This window comes from Grammomys surdaster, unplaced genomic scaffold (genome assembly GCF_004785775.1).
Source record: "Grammomys surdaster isolate TR1022 unplaced genomic scaffold, NIH_TR_1.0 188, whole genome shotgun sequence".
NCBI classification, from domain to species: Eukaryota; Metazoa; Chordata; class Mammalia; order Rodentia; family Muridae; genus Grammomys; species Grammomys surdaster.
Window position 1 is genome coordinate 12,303,743 of NW_021604633.1, and position 24,433 is coordinate 12,328,175.

At 37.8% G+C, this 24,433-nt stretch overlaps 1 protein-coding gene across 3 annotated transcripts in view; it reads left to right on the forward strand.

The window, feature by feature from the left end:
• The first annotated feature begins 244 nt into the window (after positions 1 to 244).
• Positions 245 to 24,433, forward strand: part of Dgkb (diacylglycerol kinase beta) — a 644,882-nt gene continuing 620,693 nt past the window's right edge. For 2 of the 3 annotated variants that reach the window (XM_028768911.1, XM_028768912.1), the window contains exon 1: positions 574 to 1,011. The gene's annotated coding sequence lies outside the window, so the exon portion shown is untranslated. Of the gene's footprint in view, positions 476 to 573; positions 1,012 to 24,433 lie in introns of those variants that run through there. The other variant, XM_028768913.1, reaches the window with a different exon arrangement.

Consider the following 24,433-nt stretch of genomic DNA (forward strand, 5'->3'; position numbering starts at 1 on the left):
GCATTAAATGGATAAGGTGAGTGGACAGCGACAGAATAGCCAGTCAGAGTATAATTTAGTAAAAAGGAGAGGGTAGTCTGGCATCAGATTTCTGGTGGGAGGGGGGCAAATGTACACTAAATGATAGGAATTGCAGACAATCCAGCTCAAAGTCACAATATCAGCTACTGATGACTGCACTATCTCCCCACCGTCTGATCATAACTCAGCCAGCAGTTAAACAGCTGGGAAGCCCTGTCTCCCTGTCTTATTTCCTGGTGCTCCAAGGGCTATAGTAGCAACAGCAGCCTCAGCAGCCAGGCAGGGCTGTAGCTTGCAGCCAAGCAGACCGCCGCCGCCTCATCACCACACACACACACACACACACACACACACACACACACACACACATTGCACATACTTCCCGAATCAACGCGTTGTCACACAAATCCTGAACCACGACAGACGAGAGAAGAGCTATAGGCACGGACAACAGGTATTTCCTCTCTGACAAATTCAGTTTCATTCCCCATGCTTATTGGTTTGCATAAGGAAAGAAGCCTTTGCGATACCTAGCCTGTGCGAACTACCAGAGGACTGGAGGTGGCCTCGGCAGGGGAGGGTGAAGTGGGAGGAGTGAGATGTGGGGAAGAGAAGATGCCAAAATTGACTTTCAGGCTCCGGAAGCCTACAGCTTCCAGCCTCCGCTGTTTTTGAGTTGCAAATGATCTGGGAGTGGTGGATTGCAGACAGCCCGTGCCATTGCCTGGAAGAAGACTTCCATCTTTCAGTCACTAGTTCCAACGGGCCGTGTGTTCTGGAAGGGGGTGGCAGCAGTGAGGAGGATGCTCTGAGCAGAGTTCTTGAAGCTTAGCTCTTGGGGGAAGCCGGGCTGTGTGGGAGCCTTCTGACTGAGCAGAGAGCGTGTGAATTGGAAAGGATCCTGAGAGCTGGCTGGTCCCAGTTCCTCTCCGGAAAAGCTGTCGCTCTCGCTTCAGAGATGCGCCTAGCCTTCGCCTGCATCACGCTGCAGTAAGTTCAACTCAGCACGGTTGGCAGTTTGAGTGGCCTCAGGGTATGTGGTGCGGGGGAAGGGAAGCTGAGAAGAAATGGTGAGGAAAGTTAGGGAAGCAGAGCTTCAGATTTTCCATGCAAATCTGAAAGCATTCTGTGTCCCTCACTTCTGTGCTAGTTATTGGTCGCCTTACTGTTATCTGCAGCAGGGAACCTAATGTTAGCTAAGTAAGTCTGGGGAAAGTGCTCAGTTCATTGTGATTCCAGGCAATGAGACTGGTGAGCGACTGTGACCTCCTGAAAGTTACGGATGAGATGGAAGGTTGCCTGTGGGGGCGGATGGTGAGGAATCAAAGAAGCCGGCTTCGATTTTTAAATGCCCCGATTGTCTTAAATTCCATTCCAGATTCACTTCCTAATTTGTACATAAACAAACAAAACAAGCATATCGTTTACTTACTTTTATAATATTAAAACTAAAGATGAACTTGATCAATGGCTAACTGCTTAATGACAGTCTGGGCGACACGGATGATCTGGCTAAACACTCAGATGCTTCTCCGTGGGTGGGGTGGAGAGCCTCCTAGGTTCTTACTGCTACCACCATCTCAGCTCCTAACCAGTGTCATTTGAAATACTCATGATTTGAAAGGGATTATTTTACACATAGACGCCATTGTACTTAGCACTTAACAGGGCTGTGTTTGCTGGCAGAAGAAAATGAAGGCTTAAGAACTTTCCAAAACAACTCCAGCCAGTTTATTCAAAGTGCAGATAACCAACTCTTTTAAAAATAGGTCAGCATGGGCCAGCCTATTGTAACGCAAATTACTGAATAAACAAGGAGATTGGCAGAATCCTAAATGTCTTTTATTAAAAGGAAAGTAGAAATAACTTAAAACAGTTAGGATTATCTGGCCAGTTTTTCTCTCATGGAAAATCTCCCTCTACCCATTTTTTTTTAATGATAGAAAAAAAAACAGAAAAGAAAAATAAAAGAATATCTTAATTTAAAAAGATGACTTCCACTTAGTTGAAGGATTGCTGGAGAAATGCCTGTTTCCATATATCTTATTCCAAGAAATATAGCTACAACAGAAGGTACCTAACGCAGGCTCCAAGACTCGAGAACCTTCCAATAGACAATTAAATATATACTTTGATAGATTTTATAGGCCAAAGTGGTTTCAAACTTTTAAGGTAAAGTCTGTGGCCAGACATGACATAACACCTGTTCTCCTACCCAGCTCAAAGACAGGAGGACTATTGAATTTGAGGCCAGACCGAGTTACCTGGGGAGTTCTAGATCATGGAGTGTGACACTGTCTAAAAATTAGAAAGAGAGAAGATACTAAAATTAGTAAATGTTGTGAAATGCAATGTAGTCTGAAATCCGCTATTATGAGAACAGAGGAGATCCAGGGCTGCATTTATCCTGCCAGTTTACGTTAAAACTGACTAAGTCTTTCCCTAAACCATCCAATCTATTACTTTATTACAAATAAGACAGATCAAGGAGTAACCAGGATTGCAATGACTCGTCAGCTACTCGTCTCAGAATTCTCTAAATATAAAGGCTCACTCAGTGCTTGGCCAATTTTTGTTTTTTTGAAATATTCAACCACGTAGGAAACATTCTGCCTATCAAAAACTTTCATGTGTAATCCCTAAATGTAACCTTGGGAAACAATGAATAGCTTGTGATCTAGGGAATATGTTGGTCATGGTTCTACATATGCCAAATATCTTACACAGCAATGGAGAGAGAGAGAGAGAGAGAGAGAGAGAGAGAGAGAGAGAGAGAGAGAGAGAGAGAGAGAGAGAATATCCTTATAAAACTGTAAGTATATACTGTGGTGAGTTCCCAAGCAGTTTCTTAACACTCTGACAACAGACACTGAGAGCTTGAAATCAGCTAGTCAGCTAATTGAAGAAAAAACCTGGCTAAGAATCCCACAGCCCTCTATCAAGAGTTCTTCAAGAAAGAAGCTTATCAGAGCCAAGTTATAGCCATGCATTTACTTCGTGCGCCACCGTTTTGTCATACTGCAAGAAGAGTAGGTATTGCATCCAGGAAGAGGATTGTTAAAGGTACTTTGTCGATAAATTATTTTAATTTTTAAACCATTAGTGAAATTTGTTGCAACTGTGTCTGGCCCAGACCTGGAGAAGCTTGGGGCTCATGCTTTACCTTGCATACTTTTGAAAGAAAGAAATATCTGTAGTCAGAAATCTCAAAGTTAGTAGCTAGTCCCTGAGTCCAAATCTACCTACTAATAATAACTAGAGCTAGACACAGGCTAGGGAAAGCATTTGAACATTATCCTTTCCTGGATGGATTCAGGATCAGAGCTGTATTTGTATATGCATGACAGCTACAGAATCCCCACAGAAGCGATACCTCCAGCCAAGAGCACCTGCCCAGAAGAAGCTTCAGGCAAAGTTGTGAATGATATTTTTTTTTCTGCTTCCTGTCGGATTTTCTTTCCTAAAACCCTGATATGAAGTTTAACCTCAAGTAAGCATTCCGTGGGTAAAGCATGTTGAATGGGATATCTTATTGACAGTATAACAGCTATAGCAGGAAGACATTTTCTATCATTTAAAAGAAATTTCAACCCAGGACTGAACTTAAAAAGAATATATTGAAAGCAATAGAGATGACAATGTTGATAACCTCCCTGGTGTGCCTCCCACTTCTAGTCCCTCTGCTACCTTTTCTACTAAGAAAGAACTCTGCTGTGGTGCAGATAACTTCACTGTATCACTTTTGAAGGTACTGGGATTTGGATGTACTTGAGAAATCATGCTATGTAAGGGAGATTGCCTTGCTCTCTTTATATTCAAGATTGAAACCACAAAAATTGGAATCTAACTTGACCCCAACTCCGAACTTGGCATAGTCACTGTTCCAATTTCTGGCTTTGTAAACTGTGGAAATGAAACTGAGATGGTTGCCAGGAGTCAAAAGATGATGGGACTAATATGGGAGGAAATGATTTGAAAGTTCCAAGAGGAAAACTCCCCTATAGGAGGAATATGCTATATAAATATGGGTAACTGTTTTATCATGGGAGACATGGAAATACAAGTTCTTTGGGATGTGTTTGAGGTAGACTTTAAAGTCAAGGATAATGCAGAGACTTAGCCATATCCTATAAAGTTTGATTATAAAAAATTGGGTTTCCCTTTGGGCAATCCTTACATATTTTTAAAAGAAGAAAAAAGAAAACAGATAAAGAATACAGTGTGGAAGGGCCAGGTGACGAGATGAAATGATGTCATGCATGGAATGCCATTGGCTCTTGCATAATCATTTCCTAAAAATTTCCCAGGAAAGCTGAAGATCACCGTTAACTAATAAGGATTAACTAAAATGATTCTCTTAGGTAAACTACCACATGTGAAGGAACCTCCCCGGGCTACTGTCACAGATCTCCTTTCCACAGAAGAGGCAAGCAAGCAAGAGTGCAATGAAAATGTTATAGGCTTAGAGCCAAACAATATTCCAGGATTGGTCTTTCTCAGCATGCTATATTTAAACAGCAGACTTTTATTTTTCTTTAAGGATTATCTGAGCTAAGGATTTGAAATGAAGGGTTCTCCTTTTAACAGGAAGTTTGCATTGCATTACACATTTAAAGCACAGTGTCCTTGACGTGGTTATTTTTGACTGGCAGCTGTCCATCACACTAAATGCAAGAAACACAAGCTACAGCACTGTTCTCAAGTATGTGTGTGTGTGTGTGTGTGTGTGTGTGTATGTGTGTGTGATAAAGGAGGCCTTTGGTCCTGACTCATTCTCATTTCATTTGTAACATTTCTTGTTGAGAGTGGAAGCAGTGTGTTGAGGGTTGACTTTTAAGCAATTATTAACATTGGCTCCCTTGGCCATTGGCCTTCAGCCTCTTATAACTTGAATATAATGGCAGCAGCTTTTATAGAGTGCTTCCTACATGACAGTGATTTTACAAGCATCATACATGTAATCTTGACTATAACCTTAACTTTACAAACCTATCCATATTCTTTCCTCCCATTATATAAAGGAGCAAACTGAAGAATATAAATGAAGAAGGATCAAGTGACTTTTTTCACGGTCACAAGTTGATAGGTGTACATCTGAGTCTTGAATCCAGTCTGGCTCTGGAAATCATGCTTTTAAACAAAAAGCTGCAAGCTCACTAATAAGCCCTCTTCTTCTTATTACCCTGAGAGTATACACTACTCCTCACCTCCATTGTTTCTGCTAACATTTCCTTTTCTGTCTGAAATTTTTTCTTGACAAACAAACTCCTCTCAATTTTCCTGCACACTGAAGTATTTCACTTCAAGGTACATCTTTATGCTTAAATTTCTACTTTAATATCAGACACACTGGGGATTCTCTCTGGATTCTCACCGCTGGCTTTACAGTCTGGGAGGTTACTCCAATTTGTGCTTTTTCTTGCCAGTAAAGACAGAAATTATCTGCTTCTTCACTGAGGACAGGAGTTAAGACTACTTGTTTATTTTCAAAATTTTAGTGCTTTGCAGAACACAGTTTTGGAGCTTAGTAAGAACTTGATATAATCAACTGAATTCAACCTCTTGAATAATAAGGAAACCCAGTTTTATAATGGTTAAAACTAATGTTCTCAACAAATCAGAAAATTATCTTTCAATATAAGGTCTGAGGCAGACAAACAACTGGGTTAAGAAGAACTTATAAAAACACTATAAAATCATTCTAAACACATTTACTTTCCTATGTAGTTTGGGTTGTGAATCTACTATACTAAATTCTTGAGATTTAAAGTTGTTTTATATTCTGGAGGGGGTAATATTTCTCTGCATAAAAAAAATATCTTGGTGGATGGGACTTGCATCAAAGCACAAAATTCATTACTTATGCACAATTTATACAAATAGCATGAAGGTTAGTTTACACGGCATTCTCTGTATGGCTGTGTTTTGACTTTGCATGTTATTTGAGTTAGATATGGAAATCTCTATGTTTCAGATCTCCACTTAGAAAGCTCCTAATTTCTCGGTGTTTCAGATTTCTTATTATGTATTTTTAATATAGGAGATAAATCTAATACAATAAATTAATATATTATTTCCAAATCACAAATTAAAATTGTTTATAGATATTTAATTTCTTGGGTTGAAATATTAGTTTATCTTTAGACAGAAAATAAAACCAAATGTTGGAATAAGTGATAAACCAAGGAGCTCTCTCCTTTGGTAGTAGCATAAAGTTGAAAACAATTCCTTTATTTGGAGACAGGTTATCAAATAGTCCAAGTTGATCTCGAACTCATTATGTAACTGAAGATGATGAAATGTCTGATATTTCTTAATCTACTTTCTAATGCTGGCATTGTATGTTTGTGCTGCCAAATCTAGTATCTGTGGTGTTCAAAATCAACTCCAGGACTTCTTGCAAAGTAAGCAAGCACTCTACTGTCTAAGCTACATTCCCAGCCTGAAAAAAAAAATAAAAACTTCAATTATTTTTTACATCTTAGACTTATTGAAGAAAAACTTCTTAGTTTTAATCTAACCATTACTAACCCATAAACATGCTGCTCATGTCTGTCAGCAGAACTTTGCATTCATCATAATCATCAGATGAGAAACCATAGTTAATAAAGGGAAAAATCAGTCTTCAGTCTGTCTTCCAAAGAAGTGCGTTCAGTTCTTGTGATAATTTAAATTCTATTTTTTCTTTACATATGTACATCCCATGACTATGTGAATTGAACCTAGCACATGGGTTTTGAAGTGGAAGAATTATTTCGTAGTCCCTCCCGCCTAAGGTCAAATCATTCTATACTATACTTCTCTCTAATCCCCATAAATCAGTTACCACATAAGAATTCTAATCAGTAGGAGGACAGGTCGGAAGAGAAGTGTGTTAGCTATTTAAAATGTCTTTAGAGTTTCATTAAATGAGTAATCACAGTATGATGTTCCCCTAGCAAAGCAGCTGATCCTTGCTTTGTAATTTATTTTCTTTGCCTTTAGACAATTCCACATTTTGATGGTTCATGATGAGACAGAAATATAGATAATGGTTTAGAAAAAATCAACCTCACATAAAACTGCTCAATACCCAAAGATGCTAATTTGAATTTCTTTTCATTGTGAAATAGAGTTTAAAGCTTCTGATTCCATTCAAAATGCCTGCCTGGACTCAATTCTTAATGCCAGATTAAACATCAGTCTAATATTCAAATGTGGCTCAGATTTCTTTTAAAATAGGCATGATTAAAAATAAAACCCACTTCATATAAATATGTGCTTTAATTGTGTATGTTGAGGCTTTAGAAAAGAGTATTTGTAATAAATACTCAAAAAATATGAGGCAGTGGAGAGGGCACAAGAGAAAAAGTGCTTGTCACATGAACTCAGAGTCCTTCATTTCAGTCTTTAGTACCCACATGAACTTAAGGGTGGTGCTTTGCATCTGTAACTCCAGTGTTGTGGGTGACAGAGACAGGAAGATTCCAGGAGCTCATGAGTTAGCCTGTGTAGCTGAATCAGTTAGCTCTGGATTCAGAGGAAAAAAAAAAACCTGAAAAAAACAAACAAACAAAAGACAATGATAAACTATACAGGAAGACACTGGACGTCAACTTCTAGCCTTCCTACCCACACAGATGTGCAGATATCCATGTACATATACAAGCATATACCCCACACACTTATACCATACATAGCACAAATACATCCCCTCACACATATACACATGTATATGTGTATATACACATATACTTATACAGATGTATATACCTTTACACATTTATAAATGTATATATTTATACACATTTGTATAGATACACTTCACATACACACATACGCACACATACATACACATACACACACACTCTCTCTCACACAAAGAGAGGGGGAGAAAGAGAGAGAGAGGGAGAGAGAGAGGGAGAAAGAGAGAGAGAAAGAGAGAGAGAAAGAGAGAGAGATCATGTTAGTTATTTCTAGTCCCAGATGACTTGGAATCTTGTTTCAGATATATTAAGAAAGAATGTCCTAAAGGCACTCTAAATGTATACCGTCCTTATTTTTTATGTTAATTAAATTAGTGATACTTGTAGTTATTTGTTATCTTACATTTTCTTTCTAGACTATTTTCATTATTATTTTACTCAAAGTGATTTTCTTGAAATATTTAAAAAGAGGTTACTATTAACATACATAAATCAGAAATGCATTGTAAACTCTGTAAACTCCCCCCAAAGGGGTAGAGTAGATAACGCACAAACCTCAGAAATTATAATTTTTCACACCATTCTAAAACTACACTGAGAGCTCTTCCATTTTTTGTTCTAACATGTCGAAAACACTCATGCCATCCGTTGAGTACAGCAGATAGTATTCTGTTTTGTTCTATGTGGATTAGTCTGCTGTGGTTACCTATGTGTACCTCTTATGTGAGGAATATATATATATATATATATATATATATATATATATATATATATGTATATATATATATATATGTATATATACGTATATATATATACACACACACACACACATATATATATATATATATATATGAATGAAAAGGAATAGAGTATGCTATGGGAAACCATTTCAGAATCCTTGACTTGAAAACGGAACCTGAAGAAAGATGAATTGGTGGTTTATTCGGCAACCTGTTTTGCTGACACAGAGAACATAAGGGAGTGTTTCTTCCTTGGCTGTTCACCAAATCTTTTTGCTGGCTAATGAAGACAGGGAGACCTGGAAAGTTCTCACTTGTCCGGCCTTTCCTCAAATGGATTTTGAATTCTGTAACTAATAGCCAGCTAGTTCTGGGACGTGTAAGGGTCGTGTGAATGGAGTTACTAAGATTGCCTCATCAAGAGATAGACAGGTTAACGCCATGCCCCTGTTTCTGATTTTATTCTTCAGCCATTGATAGATTTCCTCTGTGAAGTATTCTGCTAGGGTTAGCAAAGGATGAGTCAGGAAATCAGAGAAATCCTTACAGTGCTAAAATTTGCTATAACTCTAGAACCTGGGAAGGACCCAAGGAAACACATACTGTGGAGCTGAGTACACGATTTACTCTTATAATCTTACTTTGATAAGAATTAAGAACTGATACTAACAACAGAGGACCCAAGTGGGGAAGAATCCGGCTGCCAGAACCATTAGGAAACTCCCTCAAAGCTACCTGCCCCCACTCCATTGTGTCGCTCTTCATTACGGCTCTGATCTGTGTTGCTTACAGCGAGGCTACAAGGTGACAGTGAGTTCAGGGGATCATACCTAAGATAACGTAATCATTTAGACCAAAGTTGATGCATTCACGGTTAATCGCATTCTCTGAATTATTAAACAGAACATTTTCATTCAGTCAAAAAAAAACATGACTCCTACATTACCTTTTCTTTTTGCTTTATATTATGGAATTATTCAGCTTTGGACAGCTTTGAAAGAATAGGAAAATGCAAGTACTTAATGTTGCTTAGTAACTTCTCTCATCTGTCATTTAGAGCCGCACATTAACAACTGTAACTTCCCCACACTTGTCCCAAATTACTAGAATCAAGAGAGAGCACACAGCTGATGAGTCACTTTGCTATCCTGTTGTTCTTAATAAGAGATCTGAATACCAGGATGGGTGTTCTATTGTTACATAAGCTTGTTTGTCTCAGCATATGTTAGAACTTTCGATTTGCCAAACAGAAGTCCCTGCTTGTCACCTGTTAAAGAAGGGTAGCATAAAAGCCATTCAGAGAACAATGGTTTCTACTTGTTTAAAGCGAGATTCTCAACCTGAGGGTCATAACCTTTCACAGGTGTCTCCTTGCCATCTGCATATCAGGTATTTACATTATGATTCACAACAGTAGCAAGATTACAGTTCTGAAGGGTGAAAATAATTTTATGGTTTGGGAATCACCACAGCACGAGGAACTGTATTAAGAAGGGTTTGCAGTGTTAAGAAGGTCGACAACAACTGGTCAAGTCTCTAGTTTGGAATGTGCTCTATACCAAACTATACATAACCACGGGTTTTGTAGAGAGAAGTAATAAGGTTTTGATCTTCAGTTGGAAATCTTCTCTTGTGTCTATTGATGCAGCTTTTATCCAAGTTATCTGGATGCTTTCTTGAATGACATTTGATGCTTAACATAGAGGTTTTTATCAGTATAAGGATACTTCACATGAAAAGATCTTACATTTGACTTTAATTTTAAATTTTATGTTTTAACAAATGGACTTCCATTCTTAACATTAGTGATATGGTTAAACAAAACCAAGTATCTCTTATATTTGGTGTAATTTTCATTTGTAGCACCATATTGATCAGAATTTCTTCTCAAGTTATAAATACCAAAGGCACATTGACATAGTCCTTCAGACGCAGTATGTATTTGAATCTGTAGGTAGAGGTTTAAGTACAGACTTCCATAGTATTAATCACAGAGTCTCTCATTCTGGGAACATCTATTAAAATATCTTTGAAACTTGGAGTTATAAAGTTAAGTACTGACTTATTAGCATTCAACTACCCATTTAAAACATTTTTAGCACCTACATTGCATCAGAATAGATGATTCTGAAAATAAAATTATAACTATAATCTGACCTTGATACCAGGAGGATATTAAATTCAGATATGAAAGAAAGCATATAGATGTAGAAATTAGAATACGTCAATCTATGTGTAGTAATGTGTGCAGGCACCTGTAGTATAGGAGTCAAGGAGAGAGAAGACTAATAAATTAATTAGATTATTACAATCTGAATTGAGTCTTGAGGAGAAATTATGAATTCGTTTAAAAAAGGACAAGGGCACTTATAAAGAAATATCTAGTGATCATTTTTCTCTTATTTCCCTATGAATACCAGTGTGTCTGTCATTTTAGGCAAGTATAAGTCTTGAGTAAGCAGTGACGTATAATGAACAAAAAGATGAGAACAACAGACCAGGAAAGAATAATAAAAAAGAAATTTGTTTATTTGGCTAGTAATTGAAGCATTTGGCATGGATCTGAATATCTGGGAAAATATTAGAGAGACTAAATATAATATCAATAAGCAATTTTGATGCATCTTAATAGCTTTGTAGTAGGATAGGTTGCAAAGATTGAAAATGTATTGTCATAGAGAAGAAGAACCACACCAGAAATCAGTGGGATTCTAAAGGACAGGTAACAATGTCCTAAAACAACAGCGAAGTGGAAGTGATTGTCTCTGTTGGGTGTTATTGAGACTGAGAAGAGGCCTGAAAATACAGCAGGCATATTTGAGCACAGGGAGTTTCCTGGTTATCTAAAGATGTAAAGTCATGGGGTGGAAATCAAAGCCCAGATGAAATGTACTGAGTGAGGAGGAGTTCAGGAGAGGAAAGCAAGATGAATCACGCAGTCTATCTATGAAAGTTTGAAAAACGATAGAACTGTTTCTTGAGAATAAGTGGGTTTGCTTATTCTCAAGAACTTTCTTTTTCAAATGGAATATTTTTTACTGTTTCTACATAGACATGAGAGGATGAGCATGAAGAAAATAATTTACAAGAGAAGGATATCTAATGCATATCTAGGGATGTGGTCTTTGTTTTTAAAACTCACACAGATATTGATTGTCTTTCACAGGAAGAAAACATTCCTATAAACAAAAGTCAGGGACAGGTCACAATCCAAACAGACATGAAAACTTGAGGAAATCCCTTAAATTTTGATTCTCCTGTCAGAGTTTTAATAAGTTGAAGAGTGTTTATAATTTTGAAAGATTAGAGACGTTATTTGCCAGAGCAGTACAGTGTGATCTATGTTGAGAAGGCACTGTTTGAGTAGGTGGTCATTAATTTACAGTGACAACAGTTTACCACAATCATTACTACCTCAATTCAGTTGCTTAGAAAGAGGCATAGAAAATGTAAATGAATTGATTCATATTGTTTCATTTTATTTTTCCTTGAACTTAAATTCCCTACCTGCCTACTGGGCAGCATGTTGTAATCTTCCTTATTTTTCCTATTGATTTGGAAACATGAAAGGCCTTGTTCTTTCACCACATCCCTTCTCAACATAACTACTGGCTAAAGTGTGTAGAATTAGAAGCCAGTTGCTTAAGCGGACACCGTTTCTGCACTGACAGTCTTCTTCATTATGTGTTAACGATTAGTCATTGGTTACTCAGCTTGGGAATCATATGGTAGAAAAGTGTATATGCTACTGTCCTTCCCTTCAAGAATCAGTGCTTCCACAGAGCTTGTCTTCGTCCACTTACCATCCAGACAAGACCTAGTATACAACTTCAATATCTGTCTCCCCAAATCTTCATTTCCTGTACTCTTTTCCTACCAATTTACATTTGGCCAAAGTGACTCAACCGAGCATTCTGCCTGTGCCTTTTCACCCAGGTTCTTTAATGCTGCTCAAAAATCACAGAACCATGAAAACTGCTGTCTTAATAGATTTGTGATCACTCTCCTTGGTAATTCTTTTAAGCACCCACACTGTGTTTTCTTTCCCGTTCTCCACTGGAACATCTAAATAAGCTCTGCCATGCCTGCAGTCAATGTTTCATTAAAACAAAAAAGTATTTCAATGGTGTTCTCATTGTGCTACTTTTATTTTTCTAACATTTGAACATTTAAGTTAAACTTATTATTATAGATGGAAAATTACTGTAATTCCTGGCACCTTATTCTTTTTTTCTGACTGCCTCTGCCTTCTTTGAGTCTTTTCCTATTTACCGCTTTCATCCTCATGGTTACATTCTCATTTTCCTTGTACTCCTCCTGTGTCTTTAACATTTTTAAGTATACATAAAACAAAAACAAATTTTTCTTCAGTGGTTAGAAATGTCCCTGGCACAAACCAGGCATGTAAAAATGACCGAGTTAAAAGCTTTCTGAATTATGAAGCTCCTTTCTTTATTGGGAATACTTAATTATTGCCTCATTATTGTCTCCCTGGGCCAACAATGTTTTCACCTTTTAGCCTGCTTAGGAAGGTATTTGCTGCTCATATTTCCCCCCAGTTGATACTGAGCAGTATTCAGTGCATTTGCTTGTTGTGGAGATGCATCATCATTCATGCCCTGCTTTGAGCAAATTAGATTATTTTTAGTTTGCCTAAGTAAAGTGATTAAAACATTATTTTAGTATTTTAACTATTTACATTATATGTTGTCATTAGATTGTGGGTACGCATATGGCGTGTGGGGGTATGCATACAGTGTGTGTGTGTGTGTGTGTTTGTGTGTGTGTGTACCATGCACTTATGTATACAAGTGCATGGAGACCAGTGTTCAAACTGGAGTGCTGTTCCCAAGGACAACCTTCCATTTTGACAGGGATTCTCACTGGAACCTTAGACTTAACTTGGCTGGTCAGTGAGCCCTAGAGAACCTCATTCTTTCCCTCCTCAGGGTTAGGGTTATAAGTGTTTGCTTCTGTAACCTGCCTGTCTTTGAAGATTCTGGGAGAACAAACTCAGGTGTTCTTGCTTGTCTGGCAAGCTCTTTACAGAAAGAGTCTCTCTCTCTCTCTCTCTCTCTCTCTCTCTCTCTCTCTCTCTCTCTGCTTGTGTGTGTGAGTGTGTGTGTGTGTTTATATGTGCATATGTGCACAGCATGTATGTATGTATGTGTTTATGCACTCAATTGTGATATAAGGGAAAGGAAGGACAGTGGTTATTTATATGACTTGACACAAGCATGGAGACTATGAGGATTCCTAGGAGTAAACAGAAAGCTAGGAGGTCACACAAACAGAGAATGGAGACTAGCTTAGTTCACTTCCTTAGTGTCTCATGTCAGTGTTTATGTTTCACTACTAATAGAGAGTTATCTCCCCAGCCACATCAACTTCTTCGTATTAGTATAAAGAAAGTATACTTTATACTAATCTACTCCTGGATCAAGAGTAGATATTCACTTATTCAGGTTGTTGAGTTCTTAAAACCTCCCTCTATCCTCCCTCTTTTCTTACTTTCCATCTTTCTCTTTCCAAGGAAACAAACTTCCCTCATGAATGTATCTTCAGAAGGAACTCATGGTCTACTTCTAATATTATGTTTGTATACAACTTTCTAACCTAAGGACAATCATATTGTGAGCATGCTTTTTCTAGTTTTCTGTAGCCTCATAGGTGATAGAATCCAGTTGCCTCTGACCCTCTCAATAACGTTTGCATTTTAACATTTATCGGCGTTTTACCTAAATAATATAAATAAAGTTAGCCGTGACCTGAAAAAGTATAATTAGTCTTTTCTTTTTTTAATACAGTTTCGTATATGCCCTCATTATTTTATCTGTGATATTTAAAGAATATAATTTTAAAAGGAAATGAAAACTATATGAAATTTGAAACTACCAGACAGAAATATCATGTTAGATTTTATAGTTAGGTGAGTCATTATAAACTGACATGTGGGATGTGTGTATATATGTATGTGTGTGTCTATTTCTCTGTCTCTCTGTCTCTCTCTGTTTCTCTGTCTCTCTGTCTCTGTGTGTGTGTGTGTCTGTCTCTCTCTCTCTCCCTCTCTCTCTCTCTCTCTCTCTCTCTCTCTCTCTCTGTGTGTGTGTGTGTGTGTGTGTGTGTGTGTGTGTGCACCGTTAACATTTTCTTTGGCTTTAGGTATCGAGTGAGGCAGGCAAATGCATTTCAGTATGATAAGAGACGAAAAGATGAAAATATAAGATTTTTCCCTTTTATTGGATATTTTCTTTATTTACATTTCAAATGTTATCCCCTTTCCAGGTCTCCCCTTCGGAAACCCCACTATTCCATTTCCCCTCCCTCTGACTCTATGAAGGTGCTCCCCTACCCACCACCCACTCCTGCTTTCCAGCTCTGGCATTCCCCTACACTGGGGCATAGAACTCCCACAGGACCAAGGGCCTCTCCTCCTACTGATATCCAACATGTCCATCGTCTGCCACATATGTGGCTAGAGCCATGGGTCTCTCCATGTGTATTATTTGGTTGGTGGTCCAGTCTTAACCTTGAATAAATGACTTCCTTGATAGCTCTCAACAGAAGATTACTTTTACTCTGGTTTGGTGAGAATTCCCTCTGTTCTATGTTCTCCAGATACCAGTAATTTGGCATTTGTTTTTTTTTTTACAAGTAGAATTTCACTTCCTTATTTTAAGACTCTTTTCTTTCCATATTTGTTTTAGTTGCTAAGTGATTGAATATAAATGATTATTTGATTCCTGTGAGGACTTTCTTTTTGCCTGTATAATGAATAGAATAGTGCTGGCCTAATATGGCCTGGGGATTGTTTGTTCCTGGCCAGTGTGATGAGTAACCCAGCTTTCTAAATGGAGCACTAATGTATTCGCTGAGCTGATTTTTCTGTCTCTTTCCACTGGGGGGATGGTGGGTGGGAAATAGGCTATAGCCATCACTACTACCCTGGAAGCACTAACAGCTAAGATACAGAAATACTTTTATTCAGAACAACAGAATTCCCCTAAATAAAAGGGTGCAGACTGGACCTTCCATCTAGATGGCCCCAGACACTCCAACTGCCATGATCTGGATTGTGATGGCTAGAAAGATTCTCATTTCTGTGAGGGAGGCCAGTAGCACTGAACTTTATAAAAAAAAAAAAGAGTGTGGAATAAAGTGAAGCCCCAGGGAAGATCTACTTACTTCCATTCTTAATCTTGTGTTTATTCTTTGTAAGTATTATTTGGTAGTTTGCTAGTTAATCAGATGGAATGGTAAACAATCTGAGTCATATGCCTCATTCTTGCCAGTTGTGAAGCCTGCCTGAACCAGCCTTTCTGTTCTGACTAGTTTATAGAGCCACTAATAAGAATTCTTTTACTGGACCAGCTCATGAATTGGTTGCATGAACAGCGAGGGCCATGAGCAGTGTCTGGTGCCAGTTCTTTTGTGCTCCTCTTTCTTCATCCTGTGCAAACTCGGGTGTAAATTTTCTAATCCTTTCCAAGATCATCAGGACAGGAAACACACCTCGAAACTGGCACTAATACATGTGTTCTCCCCCAAGTTCATGTTTAACTAAAAGGATGAAAACTGCTGGTTACAAGCAGCCAACTTCAAAACTTAACCTCATACCCATGTTCTGCCTTCAGCTTTTGGAGGACTGAAGATGAAGGATTAAAAGCAAGAGAAACTTGAAGAATCAGCAAACATTCGCTTTCGATTCCTTGTTTTTTGAATAGCATTTCAACCTTCAGGTCACACTAGGTCTACCAGTGACCTTTTCCTTTTCCTTCCTTCTTTCCTTCCTTCCTCCCTCCCTTCCTCCCTCCCTCCCTCTCTCTCTTTCTTTCTTTCTTTCTTTCTTTCTTTCTTTCTTTCTTTCTTTCTTTCTTTCTTTCTTTCTTTCTTTTGATTTTTAAAAATTTATATTCCAGTAATTGCTCACCTTCCAGTCACCCCTACCTCATCTTATTCCTCTTCCCCCCTTGTCTCTGAGAGGATGCTCTCTCCACCAGGCTTCCCCTTTCACTGTGGCCTCAAATCTCTCAAGGATTAAGTGCATTTTCTCCCACTGAGGCCCGACCAGGCAAACCTCTGCTCTGCATGTGCTGGGGGCCTCAGACAAGCCCATGTGTGTATGTTACTTGGTTGGTGGCTCAGTCTCTGAGAGTTCACCGGAGTCTGGGTTAGTTGAGACTACTGGTCTTCCTCTGGGATCACTCTCCTCTTCAGCTTCTTCAATTATTCCCCTAATTCAGCCATAGGGTTCCCCAACTCCAATCCAATCATTGAGTGTAAGTATCTATTTTGGTCAGTTGCTGGTAAGGCCACCTCAGAGACCAGCCATGCACAGCTCCCGTCTGTAAGCACATCATAGCATTAGTAAGAGTGTCAGGCCTTGGTGTCCCCTCTCCCTCTCCCCCATGAAATGGATCCCAAGTTGGGCCTGTCATTGGATTGCCTTTCCTTTCAGTTTCTTCTCAATTTTTGTCCCTGAAGCTCTTTTGAACAGGAACAGTTCTAGGTCAGAATTTTTGACTGTTGGTTAGTAACCTTGTCCCTCTGCTTGAGGTCCTGTCTATCTACTAAAGGTAGATTCTTTAGAGGTGGAGTTTCCTCTCTCCAGTGTTGCGTATTTTGGCTAAGGTCACCTCCATTGAGTTCTGAGAGTCTTTTATCTCCTGAGTCTCTTGTATTTTCTATAGGGTCCTCATACTCCCCACTACAGGCTGCTTATTCTCATTCATTCTCCTGGCCCTCTGGGCTCTCCCCTATTCCTCTACCCCATACTTGATCCTACTTTCCCTTTGCCCCCTCCTCTTCTTTCCACAAGTCCCTCCCTTCCTCTGCCTCTCATGTTTATTTCCTATCCCCTTCTAAGTGGGTTTGAAGGATCCTCACTTGGGCCTTTTTGCTTGTTACACTTCTTATGGTCTGTGTCATAGATATTCTGTATTTTCTGGCAAATATCCACTTATCAGTGAATACATACCATCCACGTCTTTTTTATGTCAGAGTTACCTCACTCCGAGTGATATTTTCTAGTTCCATCCATTTGCCTGAAAAATTCTTGATGTCCTCCTTCTAAATAGCTGAATCATATTCCATTGTGTAAATGAACAACCATTTTCTTTTGGTTAAGGAAAATCTGGGTTGTTTCCAGCTTCTGGCTACTATAAATAAGGGTGCTATGAACATTGTGGAGGGAGCATGTATCCTTGTGGTATGGTAGGGTATCATTTGGTTATATGCTCAAGAATGATATAGCTAGATCTTCAGGTAATACTATGTCCAATCTTCTGAGGAACTACCATACTGTTTGTATCAGATACTGGTTGTATCAGCTTGCAGTCCCACCAGCAATGTAGGAGTTTTCCTCTCTCTATATATATATCCTCACCAGCATGTGCTGCCACTTGAGTTTTTGATCTTAGCCATTCTGATTGATATGAGATGGAATCCCAGGACATTTTTTATTTGCATTTCTCTGATGACTAAAGACTTTGAACATTTCTTTATGTGTTTCTCCACCATTGAGTCTACTGTGGTAAATTCTCTGTTTAGCTCTGTACCCAATTTTGTAATCAGGTTACTTGGTTTCTTTGAGGTTAACTTCTTGAGTTCTTTATATATTTTGGTTATTAGCCCTCTATCATATTTAGTTAGTGAATATTTTTTCTCAATCTCTAGATTGCTGATTTGTCCCACTGATGATGTCTTTTGCCATACAGAAGCTTTTCAATTTCATGAGGTCCTATTTATCAATTCTTGATCCTGAGCAGTTGGTGTTCTGTTCAGGAAAATTCCCCCTGTACCAATGAGTTTGAGGCTCTTTTCCATTTTCTCTTCTTTTAGATTCAATATATCTGGTTTTATGTTGAGGTCCTTGATCCACTTGGCCTGGAGCTTTGTGGATCTATTTCATCTTTCTACATATAGACTTCCAATTAGACCAGCACCATTATTGAAGATGCTTTTTTTTTTCACTGTATGTTTTTGGCTTCTTTGTCAAATATCAGGTGTCCATAGGTGTATGGGTTTTCTTCTAGGTCTTTCATTATATTCCCAGGATCTACCTGCCTGTTTCTTTACCAATACCATGTGTTTATTTATTTATTTTATCACTATTGCTTTGTAGTACAGATTTACATCAGGGACGGTGATTCTCCAGGAAGTTCTTTTATTGTTGGAAATTGTTTGGGCTACCCTGGGATTTTGTCTTAATATGAGGTTGAGAATTGCTTTCTCTATGTCTGTGAAGAATTGTGTTGGGATTTTCATGGCGATTACATTAAATCTGTACATTGCCTTCGATAAGATGGCCATTTTCACTATGTTAATCCTACCTATCAATGAGCATGGGAGATCTTTCCATCTTCTGAGGTCTTCTTCGATTTCTATTTTCAAGGATTTGAAGTTCTTGTCATACAGATCTTTCACTTGTTTGGTTAGAGTTATATCAAGATATGTTGTACTATTTGTGGCTACTCTAAAAAATGTCCCTATTTTTTTCTCAGCCTATTTATTATTTGTATAAAGGAAGGCTACCAATTTGTTTGGGTTAAATTTATATTCTGCCACTTTGCTGTTTATCAGCTGTAGGAATTCTCCAGTGAAATTTTGGGGTTCACTTTTGTATACTATCACATCATCTGCAAATAGTGACCCTTTGACTTTTTCCTTTCCAATTTGTATCCAGTCGATCTCTTTCTGTTGTCTAATTGCTCTGGCTAGAACTTTGAGTACCATATTGAATAAATAGGGAAAGAGTGACAACTTCGTCTTGTTCTAGATTTTAGTGGGATCACTTCTAGTTTTTCTTCATTTAACTCGATGTTGGCTGTTGTTTTGCTATGTATTGCTTTTATTATGTTTAGGTATGTGCCATGAATTCTTGATCTCTCCATGACTTTTAACATGAAGGGGTGGACCTTCTGTCTCTGGGCTTGTTTTGGTTGGGAGTTTTTTGATGACTATTTCTATTTACTTATGGGTTATGGGACTATTATGATAGTTTACCCGATCTTGATTTAACTTTTGTACATGGTATCTGTCTAGAAAAATCATCCATTTCATCTAGGTTTTCCAGTTTTGTAGAGTATAGGCTTTTGTAGTAGGTTCTGATGATTTTTTTTAATTTCCTCAGTTTCTGTTGTTATATCTCCCTTATCATTTCTGATGCTGTTAATTGGATACTCTCTCTGTGACATTTGGTTAGTTTGGCTAAAGGTATATCTATCTTGTTGATTCTCAAAGAAATCTAGCTCTTGGTTTTGTTGAATCTTTGTGTCCTTCTCTTTGTTTCTGATAGATTTCAGCCCTGAAATCTACTCTTCTTGGGTGTATTTGCTTCTTTCTGTTCTATGAGCTTTCCAGTGTGTTGTTAAGTTGGTTGTATGGTATTTCTCCAATTTCTTTATAAAAACACTTAGTGATATTAATTATCCTCTTAACACTGCTTTCATTGTTTCCCATAAGTTTGGGTATGATATGTCTTTATTTTCATTGAATTCTATGAAGTCTTTGGTTTTTTCTTTATTTCTTCCCTGACCAAGTTATCATTGATCAGAGAGTTGTTCAGTTTCCAGGAGTATGTAGACTTTCTGTTATTTTTGTTGTTATTGAAGTCTAATCTTAGTTTGTGGTAATCTTATAGAATGCATGGTATTATATCAGTCTTATATCTGTTGAGGCTTGTTTTGTGTTTGATTATATGGCCAATTTTGGAGAAGGTTCTATGAGGTGCCGAGATGGAGGTATATTCTCTTGTTTTGGGGTGAAATGTTCTGTAGATATCTGTTAAATACATTTGGTTCGTAACTTTTGTTAATTTCACAGTGTGTTTGTCTAGTTTCTGTTTCCATGACCTGTTCATTGTTGAGAATGGGGTGTTGAAGTCTTACACTATTAATGTGTGTGGTTCAATGTGTGTTTTGGGCTTTAGTAAAGTTTCTTTTATGAATGTGGGTACACTTTCATTTTGGGGTTAGATGTTCAGAATTAAGACTTCCTCTTGGTAGATTTTTCCTTTGATGAATATGAAGTGGCCTTCCCTATAAGATAACTTTGGGTCGAAAGTCCATTTTATTGGATATTAGAGTTGCAACTCCATCATTTTGTGGGGGGACCATTAGATTGGAAATCTTTTTTTTTCCATTCTTTTACTCTGAGGTAGTGTCTGTCTTTGTCACTGAGGTGTGCTTCTTGTATGCAGCAAAATACTAGATCCTGCTTACATAGCTAGTCTATTAATCTGTGTCTTTTTATTGAGGAATTGAGTCCATTAATGTTGAAAGATATTAAGGACCCATGATTGCTGCTTCCTGTTATTTTTGTTGTTAGAGTTGGAATTATGTTTTTGTGGTTCTCTTCTTATGATTTTTATTGTAAAATGTTTGATTTCTCGTGCTTTCTTGAATGTAGTTACCCTCTTTGTGTTGGAGATTTCTTTCCTTTATCTTCTGTAGGGATAGATTAGTAGAAAGATATTGTTTAAATTTGGTTTTGTCATGAAGTAGCTTGGTTTCTCCATGTATGGTGATGGAGAGTTTTGATGGGTATAGTATCCTTGGCTGACATTTGTGTTCTCTGAGTCTGTATGCCATCTTTCCAGGATCTTCTGGGTTTTAGAGCCTCTATTGAGAAGTCTGATGTAATACTGATAGGTCTGCATTTACATGTTACTTGGCCTTTTTCTATTACAGCTTTTAATATTCTTTATTTGATCTGCACATTTAGTGTTTTGGTTATTATAGGATGAGAGGATTTTCTTACCTGGTCCAATCTCCCTGTTCTGTAGGCTTCTTGTACATTTACAGGCATCTCTTTAAGTTAGGGAAGTTTTCTTTTTTAATTTTGTTGAAGATGTTTTCTGGACCTTTTAGCTGGGATTCTTCACCTTATTCTATTCCTAATACTCTTACCTTTGGTCTTCTCATTGCGTCCTGAACTTCGTAGATATTTTGGGTTAGGAACATTTTACATTTTGTATTTTCTTTGACCGATGTGTCAATATTTTCTATGGTACCTTCTATGCCTGAGATTATCTCTTCCATCTATTGTATTCTGTTGTTGATGCTTGCATCGGAAGCTTCTGATCTCTTTTCTATGTTTTCTATTTCCCAGGTTGCCTCACTTAGTATTTTCTTTATTGTTTCTATGTTCATTTTTAGTTCTTGGATTGTTATTATTTTTCAGTTCCTTTACCGTGCTTGATTGTATTTTCCTGTATTTCTTTATTGGATTTATTTGTTTCTTCTTTAAGGGCTTCTATCTGTTTGGTTGTGTTTTCCTGTATTTCTTTAAGAGAGTTATTTATATCCTCCATAAAGGCCTCTATCATCCTCATGAGATGGGATTTTAAGTCATTATCTTGGTTTTCAGGCATGTAAGAGTATCCAGAGCTTGCTATGGTGGGAGAATTGGGTTTTGATGGTGCTGGATTGCACTGGATTCTGCTGCTTATGATCTTGAGCTTGCCTCTGACCATCTGGCTATCTACTGCCCTGGGTGCCTCTGACTGGAACCAGTTTCATTGAAGACAGGCAGTGTTGTCTCTGGATGGGGTGGGTCTTCTGTGTCCCTAGTAACTGAGGACCTCCTGAGAGGCAGACTGGCTGTCAGGTATGGGAGGGCATCAGGCCTGCTGATCTGTCCCTGGTGTGGAAACAAACCAGTAGGAAGGAGGAGCTGGGTCAGGAGCTAGGTCCCAGGTCAGCTGGACTAACACTTAAGAAAGGATGACATTTTTAGCTTGACTATAACTGTTGAACAAAATGTAATAATTTCTAAACAGTGCTCTGTCCTTGTAGACTTCACATGTAAGGATCTTTTTCTAACAGAGATGATTCTTTAAAGTTTAAGACAGTAAAAGATAAGGGGACTGTTGGGTGATGTAGAAATTTCAGGAGTAGTTTCTAGAATTAACATAATGTTAGGACTCACATTTACCGTATTGTGATGACGTTGAGGTCTCTATTCTTCGTCTCCCACTCATTCCTTAGCTAAATATAATCTACTGTCTGTATGTTAATTTAGACCTAAGTATATTCATAATTACATAATTATCAAATATGCTTACCTATTATCAATTCTTCTAATTTAATTTTTTTTGCAACTTTACACTTTTTTGTTCTTGGTAATATTGGATTATTGGATTATCTTACCTTAATATTGTTTTAGTTAAGCTGTCCAAAATATTTAATAAAAAACACTTGAGAGGCTATGAAAAGAAGGCTAAGTATTCACATAAACAATTTCTGGACAGACTGAGGCTTCAGCTTAATGAGAGAAATGGCTATTAATTTTCTATAAATTATTTTAACAAATATTATTTTTTAAATATAAGAATGCATGAGTGTAAATATACCTTGTCAAGGTATTTTGTTCAGGCCAGAAAACAACTTTGTACAGTCTGTTCTCATCTGTCAACTTTATAGTGCTTCCAGGAACTGAACTTTAGTCACCAGGTTTGAGAGGTAAGTGCCTTTATACATTGTGCCAATTCATCAGACCTAATAAAATGATTTAGAAGATGTACTTAATGGAAGGTTTTATTCAAGGCATCAGAAACAGTGCTGAGATGGTATACTCAAGAATTTTGGTTTTCTGGAGGAGATAGAACTCAAATATTAAGTACACACACATTCAGATATGTGGCCATGTAGTGTAGACTTGATATGATACAATAAAAAAAATCAAGAGCAGGATAAAAAGTGAAGGAGGTCAGTGCTTATGTTAAACAATGTGCTGCTATTTTAGATTCACTTACAGTATGGACTAGTCTGCAAACAGCTTTCATTTGAAATTCCTCTAAGATATTTAAGAAGCAACGTTAAATAAGCAATATGATGTAAAACTAAATAAATAAATTTGTTGAAAATAAAATTGTTGAAGATGTATGCAGACTTGAAAGCTGGAGTGATTACACGGAAACAGAGCAGAAAGCAAGGAGGAGGTTTAATGCTAAGGCCAGAGTAAGCTATCATTAGATAAATTACTTAATTATGTTTCTGTTTATACATGCACATATGATGCTTGCTATTGAACTAATTCTTGGCATGTGTATAGAGATCCAAGGACAACTACCAGAGAACCAATAAAGGAAGTGAGTTCTCAATCTCTATATTACTTAAGTCTTGGTTTTTTCTGATGGTGCTGCATGTTCTGGGCTAACTGGCCAAGAAGATTCTGGGCAATTTTCTGTCTCAGCTCCCATCTTACCTTAGAAGACCTGGGATTATAGATATGCATCACCACATCAGCCTTTTACGTGAGTTCAAGGGATCAAATTAATATTGCAGACATCTGCAACAACTGCTATTGAGCTATCTCCAGAGATCTTCTCATAATAAACAATAGGCAGAGATATGGTCAGAGGGGAGAAAGAATAAACAGCATGAGAATCTGCCAACCTAGATGCCATGGGATTGTTCTAGGAAGGAAGATGAGAGGTGGGTGGTTTTCTATTTAGAACACAAGCAAAATGTCTGTGGCTTGCCAAAAGATGGGCTTGGCTGACCTGAAAAGACTGTGTCAGTGCAGTGGTGAAAGAGCAGCCTGACAGAAACAGATTAATTATAAATGACTAACATTGAAGTGGAGAAAAACATATAGAATCTACATCTTAGTAAAAGAGAAAGCACACTAGAAATGTCCCAATGTCTACGACTTGATGTGATCCAGAAATTTTGAATAGTTTTAGAACTGATCATAAACTGTGCTCTGAAGGATGTTCTCGCATTAACTAGATAATAAATGAACACAGGTATGTAAAAAGAGGTCAGTGCGAGGGAAATTGAGAGCTGAGGGAAGCTCATGCTGGCTTACAGCAGGACTTTTGTGAATAGGCCAGTGGTATAAATAATGACAGGAGACTTATAGAGTTTAAAGTTTAGGCCTTTTGCTTGGACATCTCGCAGCTAGCTCGTTTAACTGAGTCCTGCTATCTTACCTATGACCTACCATGTAGCTCTAGACCTCTTTACTTCTCTGCGAGTACAT